Consider the following 17650-nt stretch of genomic DNA (forward strand, 5'->3'; position numbering starts at 1 on the left):
GAAAGTAAACTGGTCATTCTGTCTGGCTTCCGATGGGCTCTAGGAGCCAGTCGGCCAGTTGGAAGCCGGACAGTAATCTTAAGTGTGGGCCTTTCTGCCCTTGAGATTTCAATGCATGGTTTCTGGCATGGTTTTCATGCCGGCCTGTCTGAAATGGAAACCATGTGGGAAAGCGTGATGGGGGCCCCAAGTAGGGCCCCCTTCTGCTTGCAATCTCCAGTTGGGGGCCGAGGTGCACCCATTGATCCCTGCAAAAGGGAGGTGCAGGGATGAACTGCACCTCCTTTTTCTCAATTGGGAGCTTGTGTTACAGCCAGTTTACTGTCATGCAATGAGCTCCCATTGGGAAAAGGGAGCATTGTAATGAGCCAGTGATCCGCCGACTGAAGGTCGGTCAGTCCCAGGACCGAGACGGTGTTGGGCGGACTGAAGTCTGCCCAACGTCATAATCAGGTCCTAAGTTTCAGAGCAGTAAAGCAGAGAGCCTAAACATGGCAAGATGCAGACCTTCTGGATCTTTTCTAAACCAACACCTCCAATGGAGCTTTAGCTTGCAAGGATACTGTAATACAGTTGAATATGTTCCAGATTTCATAGTCTACCAGAAAATCTCTTCTGACTGATAGGACCAGGATAAAGGCTCACTGGTTGGTTAGCAGAAATTAGTCCGCGCAGGTGTTACCCATCCCTGGGTATGCTCAGAAGAGTGTTACACACTTGCCCTGTTTAGAGCAGCGAAGGAAGTTGGGAGTCCAAGTGGGAAACTGGCAGCATAGCCTAACTGCCCATTCATCCTATCATAGAAATAGGGGGGTTTTACCTAGACCTCTATTAAGAATTACACAATGAATGTTGACTTAGGATAAACCAAAATGTATTAGTCTATCCTGACAATGAATTCTGTCAGTTTCTTTCAATTTGATTTTTTGATTTTTTGATTATTTTGTACAGACAAACCAAAGATCGTCATCAACTTCATGTATTGCCATATAGTGACACATTGCACAAATTGAAAAACAAATCATAAATATTTACAGTGGAATAAACACATTAGTGAACAAATAACAATAACAGTGTGCTCACAATTTTGATAAAACATGGAACTGTTACTCAGTATTACAGTCTCGCGACTCCCGCGAGCAGATTGATTCCGCGCCTGTGTGCCAAAGAGACACGTTTTCAACAGTGCAAAACGAAGAACTAAACTCATTTAACATAAAGCAGCGGCAGCTAATTCCGCCCCGGTTGGGTCGTCCCTAAAAAATTTGATCCCCACGAAGAGAGTATCTTTTGGCACGAAGGTAGTAACGCCGCCCAAGTGAAACCGCAAAAGCCAGCACCCACGGCAGAGACCACAGTTCACAACAAGTGCAGCCTTGGGATATGAAAATACCAGTTCCCATGGACCAGACTCACACTGCCCTGATGAGAGTCCTTTGAGTTATACAACGGGACTCGAAACGGGTCGGCATTTTTTCTTTTTCAACAACATTCAATGCCAGCGATCTATGTACACTGAGTAGTTTACATTTCCCTGACTTGTATATAAGCGGATTGATTTTGTACTGGGTTGATACATTCTCAAAAAATTTTTTTTCCAAATTGATGGTCTGATATCTATCTTTGAGACTGTAATACTGAGTAACAGTTCCATGTTTTATCAAAATTGTGAGCACACTGTTATTGTTATTTGTTCACTAATGTGTTTATTCCACTGTAAATATTTATGATTTGTTTTTCAATTTGTGCAATGTGTCACTATATGGCAATACATGAAGTTGATGACGATCTTTGGTTTGTCTGTACAAAATAATCAAAAAATCAAAAAATCAAATTGAAAGAAACTGACAGAATTCATTGTCAGGATAGACTAATACATTTTGGTTTATCCTAAGTCAACATTCATTGTGTAATTCTTAATAGAGGTCTAGGTAAAACCCCCCTATTTCTATAGTTCATTGTGGCCCGACCTACCCTCTTTCCCAGTGGGCCCAACCCCTTGTCTTTCTCATTCATCCTATCAGGCATTTCTTATGAGAGCTGGAGCCAATGGAAGCTGGATTAAGGCCCATGTCCACAACCTCTACCAATTTTGCCAGCTCTTCTGTCGTTTAAGGGAGCAGGCTTAGTTAGGGTGAGGAGGGCGTGAAAGAGATTAGGGATGGAGAAAAAGTGAGTAAGAGAAAGCCAAGAGAAATAACAAAAGTCGGGCTGGTTTGAACATTTTTGCCAATGCTGTATTTGATTCCCAGTATGGCACTACCTGGCAGTCAACAACCTGCCCCCTTCCCTGGCATTTACAACATGTAAAATGGGAGTGAACCCTGTCTAATTTGGAACAATCAATACATTAAAGAAGAGGACAGAAAACTGAAATGGCAGAAGTGGATTAAACTTGGTATGGGGTCAATTTGGGACGCAAATTGACCCCCTCGCTGGCAGCTACCATGTGAATGGTGAACCCCTCCAAGTCCTGGCAATCCCATTCTATCACCGGACAAATCTGCATCTTTTCCCCGAAACCCTCGTCGTATCTCAACCATGCGTCCCCTTGGTATTGTTGATGAGGGTAGTACACTTTTTGTTCACATAAAATCAGTGCCGCCGCACTCCGTGGGAATTTTTCAATGAACACACATGCTCGGGTCCTAAATGCCCTCAGCCAATTCTCCAGGGTCCTTTCTACCCTGGGTTTACGTCTGTCTCTCTTGTCATCGTTTTTTCTGTCCTGTGCTGTCTGGTCTATGCGTGCTTGGCGCACTTCTAGCAATGGAAAAATATCTATAAATTCTTTTCTCCAAATCCTGTCCTTCACTGCCAGAGGGATGAGGTTGGCTAGTGTCAAGGTTACCAAGGCACTCTTACCTGATTAGTCCTGGACTCTTACCTGTAAGGTGCTTGGTAGTGTTTCGCAGAGACGGTATGGGCCAAACTCCCAGGGACCCTATCCTACAACCCGTGATTTATATTGACACACTAAAGGTTGATGATAGTAATTAGGGAGGATGGCCGGATTCAGACGCTAATGGAGTTCCTGCAGTCGACCTGCGAAGCAACAAGAAGCACCCTTGCTTTAACTAGTCGGTCAATCCTAAATACTACGAACAGTGAATACTAATAGTACCAAAAGGCTCCTACCTGCGATCTACAGAAATGGGCTTGTGTCTTGGATGTCGTCATGAGTTAAGTCTGGCAGTTGGAATGCTGGCAGTTGGGAGGTTGTCTCTTGGGAGCGTGAGTAGTGTAGTGGTATTGTAGTTGCGATTCTTTCTGAGATCAAACAATAAAATTTGGATTAGTGGTCATTCTTCTTTTAGTTTAAACGCTGAACATTATGCTGTTACATTTCTCTACATTTACTTACTTCGCTATACCCCAGATCTCTAGCTCTTCACGACCTTCTAAGAAAAGAAAATAGAAATTGCCAAACAAACACACCAAACACTTTTCTTAATAAAATGCACTTTCTCAGAGTTCAAATGTCTACCAAGTCCTTAGAGTTCAAAAAATGCATTTTCTTCAATAAAAAAGGATTTTTCCCAAAAATTATTTCTTTGCTTCTTTATCAGGTACCTTTCTTGCGATGGGTGCCTTTAGAAATAAAGAGTTTCACTTAGCTTAACTTCTCTTCTCTCTTCCGGATGTCATCACGTAGACAAAACCAAGATCGAAGACTATGGAAGGCCTGGATGAAAATAGGTGAGCGCATATTCCAGAAGCAATGCTGCCGTGAAGAGATCCGGAAGGCTAAGCGCCTTTTAGAACGTGGTTTGTGGCTTTAACCTCTTGAGTGCTCATGACGAGGTCAGCTCGTCATGAGCCACGGCGCTCCGGTGCTCAGGACTAGCTGAGCTCGTCATGACTGCGCCCGCTACATGGAACGCTCGCACGCTGGGCTGATTCCCCTGCTGTGCTGAACGTTCCATTGGAACGGGCGCGGTCATGATGATCTCAGCTCGTCATGAGCACCGGAGCGCCGTGGCTCATGACGCGCTGACCTCGTCATGAGCATGGGGGCGCTGTACGTGCCCCCCCCCCCCGCCCTCCAGCACAGCGGGGGAATCCCGCCAGCGGCGAAGGGGTTAAATACTCCTGCCACACCCAAGTACTTCCGTTTAGCCCAGTGCATCCCCACATTCTCACACTGTGTTCCAGAAAGCAACACAGCGGTAGAAAACATGCAAACGTGAGCGCCTCAAGATTCTTTTCCCCGTTCTGAAAGTAACACTGCGAGGATAAGCAAGCAAACACGAGTGCCCCAAAGGTCCGATCCGTCCAAGAAAATATGTTCAATGAGCCCGAGTCACCAGTACAACGAAACCTCTTGTCACATCCATCATTGTACATAGTGACAACAGCAAGCACCGAAATTTGTCATCATTCCCACAATGAGCATTGATAAAGCCAATAGCCAAATACAATACGTTTCACAATCCAAGTTACTTAAAAACACATTATGTCATGAAACACATAAACACGTGGAGTGCACGACGCACGGGACAGGGGCGGGTTTTGGGGAAAACTATGAATCATGAGGAACATAGAACCTCATGAGTGACAGGACTCTTGTGTTTGTACTGACACTGTATGTTCGTGCTGGGCTTGTACTGACACTATGTGTTAGTGCAGATCTTGATAAAGGTAGGTTCATGACAGTACCTCCCTCGTAGAATCCCCACCAAAAATCCATAGGGACTGGCTTTGGCTTATCAGGATATCTAGTATGAAAGGTTTTCAAAACTTTTGGAGCATTTTGGAAATTCCCATGAACGTTTTTCAGGACCATATCCCTTCCAATCTACCTCCACCTCTGGGGTGGCGGACGGACGCAGGTCCGTCCGCCATCCTAATAGGGCCCTTTGTCGCCAATTGAGTAAGACGGTGGTTTTGAACAATGGTTATCAGCAAATAATTTTTGATTTTCCTTTGCTTGAGCTAAATGATACTGTGCCTGTTGTTGAACTGTCACCAAATGATTTACGTAGTCAGTGACAGCTGGAAGAACATTTAAAGCACTGACCTGTTTTCGACAGAGCAGGAAAGGGATTGGATAGAGGATACTGAACATATATATATTTGAAGAGGACACATCTTCACCCGTCTTGTGGCTTGCTTCATCTTTCCATCCTCCTCAGAGTTGCAGCGGAGATGCTATAGATGTTGATATGTTGAATTGTGCACACATCCAGTTAGTGGTAGCAGAAGCCACAGTGGACATCTTTTGCAACAGGAAGAGTGTCTGCTCAATTCAACATGGATAAGTGCACCAACCTCTTTCTTCTCCGCACTTGTTTGTATAAGGTACCTGGCAATACTGAACTCACTAACACTGCAAAATGGCTACCAAAAATACATCATGCCAAGCAGGGCACAAGTCCTAAAACATGAAGTGGGGGGACTAACCAAGTTAGGCAGCTTCAAGTGAAATCATGACGTGTGACATCACAGTTGTTACACCTAACAAAAGGTTCAGGTGAAAGGATCACAATTAACAATTAGACACCAAACATTAGGATCAAAAGCTGAAAAGGAAAAAGAAGAAGCCTATATATACACATTGACAAGTATTCAAAACAATTATAATTTATTATATAAATATTTTCCTTTAAAAAAGATCCAAAAAGAAAAACAACAGCGCTCAAAAGAGAGTTGGCAAAACAGAAACATACAATTTACATGCCATACCAGTGGCTAACAGACAAACATTATCAATACAAAAAGGAACAACACAGATAAAATGATGTGTCCTTTATGAATTACGGCCACAAAAAGCATCGACGGCGTTTCAACCACATGGAAACTGGGCGGTCATCTTCAGGACAAGAAATTATTTTGAGCGTACAGTTTCTTATTATACAGCCGGCCAATAGTAATTGAATTAGCGTGGAGATAGGAATTCCAACTTCCAACAACTAAAGGTTTGGAGCAATCCAATAATTAGGGTCCAGACATCTTAGTACTGCCTGCCAATATCTCCAATGGAAAGAACTCAATGGTTGGCCTTTGATTACTCCTGTCTGTCTGCTCAATTAATCAGCAGCCGAAGTTACAGGCGGCCATTAACAACTCCGAGAATCCAGACCGGAGCTTGATGTCACGACAAGTGATATTGCACATGACATCACAGGAAGTGACATCACAAGAAGTGACATTGGAAATTAAGACCTCACACATATGTTTATCAGGTATATGATGAGTACATTTAAGTGCATTATGAGATTTAACAAATGAGATTTGGTGTTGGTGGTGTGCCAAAAAAGTGTCACAATCCTGATGCAAAATCTGGCCTCAACTAAAAAATATTATTTTAAGCCCTGCCCAAAGAAATTGGCAACATGGGTAGGCATGGTAGTAGATCTGTTATGCTTAATTGGTTGCAAAGTCTACATTTTCTAATATTTGATTGGGTTAAGGCATCTGCAGAGAAGGTGCCCAGTAAATCTCAGGGAATAGTAATAATGGTGAGATGACTCAGGTGGTTAATGCACTTGCTGGAGAGATCTGTTTTTTGTAAAGTCCCAGATTTGAATAAGAGTAGTAGAGAAGGTAAATATGTCTCCTGCAAAGCACATCATCTAACATGCAGATGACAGATTTGTATTTGATGTAGCTATGTAAGTGGATTACTGCTTTTAACACAGAGATCCCTTTGTTACCTGCATTTCATAACTTATAATCCTTCTAAAAGACCAAAGTGAGGTATGAAGGACATGTGACTCCTAAACCTTGTAACCTTCACAGTCTATTGTAATTCATCCTGTACATTGATTTACACATATGCATGATTTATTGTCAATGTATAATGTGTATGTTAGGTAAAGAGCTCTGACACCCTGCATTGAGTTGCATAGCGCTATATAAGAAATAAAATAGTGACATTGAAATTGTTATTTACGTAAATACTGGGACAGATCAACATACCTAACATTCTTACAGAGCATGCACTTATATACAGGGACTGAAGAAAGTAAAAAGCATGCATCTCTTAAGTACTTGTGAAGAGATAAGCTGTGTGCCTTTGTTCCCCTCCATGGCATTTACATTTAAGTGTGAGGTCCCAGGTCGCTTCCAGTCAGGATATTCAAACAAAAAGAGGCCTGAAGGCCCCTTAACTTTGGCCCAGCTGGAGGTGGAAAAAATCTCCCTCGCTACCTGCACGTTCCTGCTGGGATTCGAAAGCAGAAAACGTGCAGGCCCTGCTGAATATGCCCCGGTGTCTGAAAATTACACCGGGACAAGTTCAGCATATTTCTGTGGGGCCCAACTCCTTGGCAGGGGGGACGTCATCCACCCTGTGAAAAAAATAAATGGACGCCATGTACCTGCATGTACCCCCGACTCGTGGCCTGAATGTGTTGGCCTGAAGCCAACACATTATGTTCCATGTGCACACAGGTGCTTGTGCTACCAAAAATTAAGTACAATACGTGACATAAACTATAGTGTCCATCAACATTTGCATGCAAAAGGAAATTTGCACCAGATGTTCATTCAATTGCAGTGCTAAATGGCCTCATATTGCATAGCATGAACCACCCACATTGATCCATGCAAAGCTGAAGAATTGGGATAGGAATAGCAAAAACACTCATAGGAGTCAACACAGACTAATGTCGCTCAAAGTAGGGAAAAGTTGCATTGTGTTGAATCCTAGTGGCAAATTAAAACAGCATCAAACAAAAAGCTACATCACACTGTGTGATTCTTCGATGCATAATACATATATTATTATCACAAGTTTCATTCACTGAGCCATTAAATCTTGGATGGTCATCTGCAAGTGGGTATTTGTTTTCAAGAGTAGCCTTGAGTACAAAAGTCACATAAGTTCCTGCTCTACATCAACTATTTTGACTGTCCACCATGCTGCAGTGTTACATCACACAAAGTTTAAAATTTGCGGAGAGACCAGTATTTCATAAGAAAACAAAAACAAACTACTATAAATAATGGGGCCTATTCACAATCTGCATTATGTAGTATGTTTAGTAGCACTACAGTAACACTACTATTGTATTACAAAATGCTATTCCCTAGCCTACATGTGTAGCTCTACACCTCTGCATCTCCTTTCTTTTATGTGCGGAGATCTACGCACCATCTGCAGGGATCTCCTCACAAATATAAATATGTTTCTACAGTAAATGTGCATGGGACACTGGGGAGTGGCTGGAAAATGCAGACTGTCTTTGACTAAATGGGATGGCTTAAGGAAGGAGTAAGGGAGTAGTTTGGATATGCAACCACCCACAAAAGAGTACGTCCATTTTTATTCACAAACTTCACTTCTATAGTTACCACAGGCACAATTGAACTGAAACAACTGTAAATTTACTGGAGCTCGGACCTGAAGTAAGGCCAACCCCATAAACTGGTACTAAAACGCCATACTTTAGAAAATAATGTAGGGACTTAAAATAAAATGGCATAGGTTAATTTAAATTAGCTTATTTTAACATTAAAAAATATGAAATGCATTTAATTTAATGATAAAAATGATATATAAATAAAATGTACTTAATAGTTTATCATAAAATATGAGGAACATTTTAAAATGTAATAATGAATATGCCTCTAACAATTTGAAAGATAATTAAAATTATCTACGTTAATTCTCTGCAAAATATAGTAAATTTTACAACAGAATAAATAAATATAAATATATTTTTTATACTTTATGTGGGAATTTGTTTTATTTAAATTTGAAGACATTTTTTTACTTCAAATTTAATATACTAAAAATAATTTATAATGTGTTAGCATTTTTTTATTTTGACCTATAATTCTTACATTAATATATTTTTACTGTATCTTGTAATGTTTAATACACTTAAACCTTACCCTATATATAATCATGAGAAATCTCTTCTGCACTGTCAGAAACCCCCACCTTAATGCGAAAAGTCACAAGTACTAACTGTACAATTGTAAAGTATGCTGCACTCCCTGAATTTAGGGGAGAAATGTAAGTGTACATTTTTGAGTAATTTTCAATTGTGAAATGGTGAGTAGACAAAAAGGAGTAACGTTACTCAAAAATGTAAGAGTAAACTTGCACATGTAGATTTACTCACATGTAAATTAACTTTTGTAAATAGCCCCATATATGTTCTAAGGCAATTCTGGTGCAGGGGCGACTTTATCCGTTAGCACATCTGGAGGCTGGTGTACATCATTTTAAATTAAACTTCCAATCAGAGGCTTATCTGCAGCAATCAACAGAGAGATGTGAAATGCAATGAATAACAGCAGAATTACACAAGTTATAGAGGGGAGGGCCCAGTTGTACCTGCTGGTTTATCTTTTAAGTATGCAGGATTGCACATTCATAATCTGTTTGTTTGTAAATGAAAAATTGGAATGGGCACATGCAGCTCCAGTGTATTTTATGTGCTTCATCTACTGTGAATGTCTATTACATTGGTTTAGGTTTTGTAAGCTTTTCAATAAACAGTGGTACTATTTTAACTGTATACTGCTGCCCATCGTGGCGGCTCAATCTGTTTTAGCATGTTTACTATTCAATGAACAATTGATAGTGACATCAGGGCAAGATAAAGTGGCGTTCTTTGGATAGTGAGAGCAGGGGCCTATTAACAAACTGTATTTTTTAGTACATTTAGTAGTATTACAATAGTAGAACTTGTACTACAAAATGCAGTTTACTAGCCGATGTGCCGAGGTCTACGCCTCCGCCTCTCGTATCTTTACTGTGTGAAGATCTCCACTCCAACTGTGGAGATCGGCACACACATATGCCTATGTTTTAGCAATAAATAAGAGAGGGACAGAGAAGTGGCTGGAAATGAGTAAGGAAGGGTTTTTGAAGGTTAGGGAGGGATTTCGGTAGGGCTAAGGAACAGTTTAGGCAAGGATATACACCCACCCACAAAAGAGTAAGCCCATTGCTATTCACTAACAACACTTCTAAAGATGCTACCGCCAGTAAAGGACCCAAAACAGTAGTAAATGTACTTAAGCTCAGACCATAAGAAAGTCCAGCACCACCCATGGCCTGCCACTGGTACTGCAGCACCCTCCCATAGAAAATAATACAGTTAGGGTCATAAATAACCACGCCATAGGCCACCCTATAGGAATAATGGTAAAATAAAGTGATCTATTTAAACTTCTTAAAAATATGTATACATTCAGTTAAATGGTAAAAATGTGCATACATTAAAAATACATTCATTTGAATACATTCTATACATAGCTGCTAATATTTTCATACATATACCTTTAAGTGGATTTTGTAAATATATCTAAACAAAAATTATTTAAATAAATTAAAAACTTAATTCAAAACAAGTTAATAGTGCAGTGGCATTTTTGTATTTTTCTACATTTAAATTAAATTTATTAGCTTAATTTAGATCAATATTTATCTAAAACATATTTTTACTTTAAAAAAAACATTTAAGAAACATTCCCTTGTGCTATTCCATAGGGAGAGGTCCACCCCGGCAATTAACTTTACACTCAGTTAGGCTCCATCCCCTGGTTTCAAGGGGTGGAGGCTTTAAACCTACACTTTGAACTAAAATTTACACTAGTAAATGGTGAATAATTTACTGCAAAGTGTAGCAGTAAACTTACATTGGAAGTGTAGGAGTAAACTTACATAAGTCACGTTACTCATGTGTAAGTATACATTTGGGAATCCTTCTTAACAGATAGAGTACAAGCTCTTGGAAGTCCGCAAACTAGTGTGCAGAGTATCTCAGGGTTCTTCACTCAACCCCACCCTCGCCAATGTATACATGATCCCTCTGGCCAACGTTATTCCCACACACGACATCAACATCCTCTGTTACACCGACAACATGCAACTCAGACCCTCCTTCTGAGACATAACTCCTAAACACAAGAAACAAGTTCCCAGCCTACATGACCAAAGTTGCTAATTGTACAAAATCCTGCTGTCTCAAGCTCAACACTGACAAGAAAGAAGTAGTGATCTTTACCAAGAACATCTTGCCATGGGACCCTAACTGGTGGATTGTTGAACTCGGACCCACATCCACTACCCACCATCCACAACTCATGCACTTGGGAGCCCTCTCTTGTTTACCATATAGTTTGTACCATCCCTACGCCCGACTACCTGAGAAGGGTGCTGAGCACTACTCTGTGGACATCATTGCCTCTATGGAGGCTTAGGGATAACCGAACCTTCCTAATCCACAGTTCCCAGTTCAAGGCTATTGATAAACACCCCTCCTTGCATAAAAATTCCACTGTCTCTCTTCTGATTAAGAAAGAAGATCAAAACACACCCCATTATTCAGGGCCGGACTGAGAACCACAACCGGCCCTGGCAAAGTGCTAGGCCGCCCCCCCTTCCCCAATCGGGGGGGTTGGAGGTGCCACTGAGCTCTTTGCCAGGGCAGGTTTTCAGCCGATTTTGGTACAGGGCCGATTTTGCAGCTATGCTGCTAAAACGGTCCCCAGGGTCCAAAACCAGCCCTCACCCGTGCGGCACACCGGGGAGTTGCCCGTTGCCCACTATGGCCAGTCCGGCCCTGCCATTAATCCCTGTGCCTGGGCTCTGCCCAACAGCCTGAACTGACTGACGACATACAAGTGCCTCCCTCAGTGAGATACGCCGCAAGGCCCTCCAACCACTGAATACACAATCTGATTTTTTTTACTTAATCTCTCCTACATCCACCACTTTCCTTCCCACTTGTACTTTGCTGCATAAGACCATCTAGACAATATAATATAATGTCAGCAGGTTGTACTTTATGTTGCCATTTAAGGGGACTGGTAAGGAATGTGAAAGTAGTAATTTTTGCTTTGCAACATAAAACATTTGAATTTAGGATATTGATTGTGTAGTTAATCTTCAGTGCTCATCAACCATTGCTTTAGCTCTTAATACTTTACCTACGCGGCTCGATTTATAACAATAATCTTAAATTGCTTTTTAACAAATCTATACTCTTTGGTTCCCTAGCAAAATGCTATGAACTTGATGTAAGTTATTATCAATATATATGTTTGCCTTGATCCCAATGTGCACTATAGGGCAGGGGTGGCTCCTCCATTATAGCGAAGTGGCGTTACCCCAATAAAATGTCCCACGAGACGAAGAAAATAAAATGGTAATGAACTTAATTCATTATCATTTTATTTTTCGTCACCCCGATCATAACCGAGTGTCAGGACGAAGCGGGGACTGCTGAGTGGCAGCAGGGAGGAGTGCTGGGCACAGGGCCGCATGTGCACTGTTTAAAGTGTGCCTGTCCCTTTGGTCAGCTGTCATGCGATGGCCAGCCAGTCATGCTCATTTTAAACCTCTCAACCAAGCTGTCTGAAAACTGCTGAATTGGGAGCAAATGTAGGCCTCTAGTGCCCTTGGGAGAGCCGAAGAGGCCGCTCCTTCCAATCCTGGCGCTTCTCTCATGCTGGGTGCCCTGATGTCACAGAGAAGAGGACTAGAGCGAGGAGGACGGCTGCTGTACAGTAAGCTACTTTTTATTTTATTCATTTATTTAATGTAATTGACACACACACACCCCTCCCCCACTTACATTTGTTGCCATCCCTCACTGCAATGGGAGAAAAGAAATGAAATCTAGCAAAGTATTTTATTTTAGCCTAGTTATACGAAAGCACTCTATCAGCATGAGAATTCAAAGTTATGGTGTATGAACTACAAAGAGGATAGGGCACAAGGATCTAAGTGATAGAATATGTTACATTTCCATTTTGTAGTACATAGCTATTATGCCCCCAGACTGAATGTGAAGAAAGTAGGAGAAAACAGAACAAATGACATTCTTTATAAACCTCAGCATATCAAGATGAACAACGTTGGGGCTCTAGAACTTGGGGAGGGAAAAATTCTTTTAGTCTGTTCAGGTTTTTGGAGCCTATTACAGGAATATGGTTATGTACCAATCTCATTTGCTAAAGGCATCTTGGGGATATTCAGAAAGCTTCCCTGGGTATACATTCCGCCCATTGCGTACCAATGGTTTTGTGGTTTGTAACTCATATTTGCTTTGCTTCTATTTGCTGGCTTTGTTTTAGGCTGATCAGCTTGAGTTTGTCACTCCCATTAAGCATTCCTTGTTTCTGTATGATTCAGGGAACTTGATTTCTGTAAACAGGTCTTTAAATATTGTTCTTATCTTGTCACATTTTCTGTGCATTCAAAGACAGAGGTCAAATGTCAGTCTCTGTCATGCAAGGAAGCTTGTTGTTGACCTTTCATTCTCTGACCTCAAAGTGAGGGGATTTATGTGACAATCATGCTGGCTACTGAGGGTGTGCTGGAGATATTTTGTAGGATCTTATTTTTTTCTAGTACTCAACAAAATGTAACTCTCTGTAAATGAACTGTGCAAATATTTCAGAATATATCTGAATTTTGAAAGCACAAATGAAACACACGTTTGGGTTATTCTGAAGTTTGGTGGAAACAAATAACTTAGGGCCAGGTGTACGACCCATTTTTGCATGCGCAAACGGGTTTGCAACCCGCTTGTGCTTGCAAAAATCCTGTGGGCCATGCACTAACACTATTTTGTGACTCGCAAATAATTTGCGACTCGCACAATAGTGTTTTGCGACTCGCTATTAGGAAGGGGCGTTCCCTTACTAATAGCGAGCCCACAAGCCATGCAAGAATGTTTTGCAACCGCAATTGCGGACGCAAAACACTTGCAGTTTACCACCCTCTTCAAGAGGGTGGTAAAGCACTCGCAAAAGGGAAGGGGTCCCCAGCGGACCCCTTCCCCTTTGTGAATCCATGGGATAATATTTGTTATGGGCAGGCAGTGGTCCCAGGGACCACTACCTGCCCTTAAAAAATTATACGAAAACATTTTTATTTTTAATGCAAATCATTTTCCTTTGAAGGAAAACGGGCGGCATTTTTTAAAAAAATGCTTCATTAAAAGCAGTCCCAGGCATAGAGGTCTGCTGAGCCCAGCAGGCCACCATGCCTGGGTGGGCCAGCCATTCCCAATGGGGTCGCAAATTGCGAGTACCTCATGAATATTGATGAGGCATGCAAATTGTGACCCTATCGGGAATCGCAAACAGTGTCTCAGACATGGCAATTTGCGACTCACAAATTCGCAATTAAGCTTAGTTTGCAACTTACAATTTGTCATGGTCGTACTACTAGCCCTAAGTATGATCAAAACAAACCAATATACTAGATGATGACATTTCCACACTTAACCCTTTCGGTACTCTTGATGGAATGGTTCCGTCATGAGCACCAGTACTCGAGTGCTCACGACGGAACCATTCCTTTTTTTTTATGTAATGACAATATGCGCATGGTGTGCTGATGTCATTATATTGAAATTGAAACTGAACATTAGTTTCAGTTTTACTGTTTCAGTGCTCGTTTGGCTATCTCACCCCCACCCCCCCCAGCACCGAAGCACATGGGAAAGGTATCATTGAAAAGGGGAGAATCTCCCCTTTGTAATTGTACCCCTCCCTAGTGAATCCCTGCTTGGGGATCCACCCACTAGGCAGCTGCCCCTTGGGAGATGGTCTTTGCTCCCCCCATTTCCGAATGGGCATATTCAGTTTTTTCTGCCCCCTCTTCCCCTCACGGGGCAGAAAGCTCAGGGGTGGGGGCTGCCTATAATGGACTGCCAATGCCCCCACCCTCTGCCCCAAAAGAATTGCGACAGTCTTTCTGCCCCACCCGGAAGGCAGATGTGGCAATAGCCGCTGATCTGCCCCCAAGGGGCTGAAAGCCCACTAGGCACTAGGGATGATTATTTTCTTTAAATCCATAGGGGGAGGGGCTGTCAAAATTGGGCATGCCAATCCCCCATCCCAAAAAGAAATTGCCACAGTCTTTCTGTCCCACTCCGGGAGTCAGATGGGGGCAATAGCCTTTATCTGTCCCCTGATGGGGCAGAAAGCTCACTAGGCAACAGGCATTTTTTTAATTATACGTAGGGGTGGGGGCTTCCCAAAATGGCATGCCAATGCCTCCACCGCCACCCCCAGAAAAATTAGCCACTGTTTGTCTGACTCCCCTGGGGTGCAGATAAGGCAGTGTGTCTAGTTTTCAGAAATGTCTGGGTTTGGTAGGTTTCTTTAGAGGCCCACCGGGTTTGGAGCCAAAAACGCAGTCTTTTTGTGATGGATCATTTTGAAGTCTCCACAGTATGATTTGGGCCATTTCCTGCCGCAGGCACTAGGCCTAACCACACAAGTGATGTACCATTTTTATAAGGAGACTTGGGGTAATGCTGGATTGGGTGGAAGTTTGCAGCTCCCTGCAGGTCCTAAATCTTTCCATCACAGAAGTGTGAGAAAAATGTGTTTTTCTTGACAAAGTTTGAAGTTTGCATGGGATTCTAAGTAACAGCACCTGGTGATCCCCACACAAGTCACCTCATCCTGTATTCCCCTGGATGTCTAGTTTAATAAATGTAGACGTTTTCCATAGGAGCCGGCAGAGCTAGGGTCCAAAATCCACAACTAGGAACATTGCGACACTGGAAAAATGTGATGTGTTCCCATTGTGTTTTGGGCCATTTCCTGTTGCAGGTACTAGGCCTACCCACCTAAGTGAGGTATAATTTTTATTGGGAGAACTTGAGGACTGCTGGGTATGTGGAAGTTTGTGGATCCACGCAGATTCCAGAACTTTCCATCACAGAAATGTGAGGAAAATGTGTTTTTTTGACAAAGTTTGAAGGTTACAAGGGATTCTGGGTAACAGAACCTGGTGTGCCCCACACAAGTCACCCCATCCTGAATTTTCTTCGATGTCTAGTTTATAAAAAGGCATAGGTTTTCTTAGGGGCCTGCAGAGCAAAGGTCCAAAATCCACAACTAGGCAAATTGTGAAAAAAGGTCCTTTTTCATTGAGAAAAATGTGATCTGCCAACATTTTGGGCCTTTTCCTGTTGTGGGTACTAGGCCTATCGACACAAGTGAGGTACCGTGTTTATCAGGAGTCATTGGGGAATACTGAGTGGCTGGAAGCTTGTGGCTCCCCACAGATTCCAGAACTTTCCATTACAGAAATCTAAGGAAAATGTGTGTGGAGGGGGGGGGGTTGACGAAGTTTGAGGTTTGCAAAGGATTCTATGTAACAGAACCTTGTGAGAGTCACCTAAGTCACCACATCCTGGATTCCCCTAGATGTCTAGTTTTCAAAAATGTATCCGTTTGCTAGGGTCCAAAGTCCACAGCTAGGCACATTGCCAAAAAAGGGTCAGTTTTCACTGGAAAAATGTGATGTATCCATTTTGCATGTTGGAGCGTTTCCTGTCGCAGGCACTAGGCCTACACACACAAGTGAGATACCTTTTTTCTGGGGACACTTAGGGAAACACAGAATAGTAGAACAAGTGTTATTACCAATTGACCTTCTTTGCATTTCTGCCTTCCAAATGTAAGACAATGTGAAAAAAAGAAGTCATTTTGAAAAATGTCCTCTAATTCACATGCTTTTATGAGTAACCATACTTTTGGAAATTTGTAAATACCCACTGCTTCTAAACTCTATATTTTGTTCCCATTTTCGAAATATATAGGTTTCCTTGGTACCTATTTCTCACTCTTTATATTTCACCAAATTACACAATGAAAAACCATTGCATGACGCCGCTCAGTTTTTTGGCTCTGGGTAGCTTGGGTTCTTGGTGAACCTACAAGTCCTTTATTTCTCCGCAACCAGAAGTGTCCAGTGGACGTAAGGGTATATTGTTCTCAAACATCCTCCATACTTAGAAGAAGTAAAAAAAAAAATTTTTAAAAAAGAAGAAGTTACAGTTGAAAATGTTGGCACAAATGGCTATTTTTTCCAACTCAATTTCAATATCTTTTTATTTCAATTATTAGTTTCTAAAGAAATACCTTGGAGGATTTACACACATGACCGCTTGCTGAATTTAGAATTTTGTCTACTTTACAGAAATGTATAGTTCTCCAGTATGCATTATTGCTTTTCCATTTCTACCACTAACTGGAAGGAGGTTAAAAGCACAGAAAATAGGAAAAATAGGCTATGTCCCAGTAAAATGGCAAAACTGTGTAGAAAATGTTGCTATTCTGATAGAAGTCTGCCTGTTCTTGAAAGCTAGGACGTTGGTTATTGTAGCACCACAAACCTTTTGTTGATACCTTTTGCAGGGAAAATACCAGACGCTGTCTTCTGCAGCACTTTTTTCCTATTTTTCCTAAAAAACAAAACAAGCATTAGCTGTATTTTGGCCACTTTCTCAGTCCCCTCCAAGGGAATCCACAAACCTTGGGATCCTTTAGAATCCTCTAGATGTTGGAAGAATAGGACACAACTTTGGCATGGATTCCTTATGTGGACAAAAAGTTACAGGGGCCTACGTGCAAACTAACCCAAATAGCCAAAAAAAGGTTTAGCACAAGGGGGAAAAGACCTGGCAGTGAAGGGGATAATCGTTTGTGTGCTATATACTTTTATCGGTAACACTGTTTGTCTGTGCAAATGTCCTGGTCGTTTCAACTGAAGATGTGTTGTCTGTTTTGGCATGCACTAACCCACCATGCATATTCCACTTTATGCCACTCCACTCTATGCCAATGCACTCTACACCATTTTACTCAAAACCTAGGCCCGATATGCCACTCTACTCTACTCTGCCTCATCCCACTCTATACACTGCAATCTATACTT

Source organism: Lissotriton helveticus, chromosome 3_1 (assembly GCF_964261635.1).
Source record: "Lissotriton helveticus chromosome 3_1, aLisHel1.1, whole genome shotgun sequence".
Classification (NCBI taxonomy): Eukaryota; Metazoa; Chordata; class Amphibia; order Caudata; family Salamandridae; genus Lissotriton; species Lissotriton helveticus.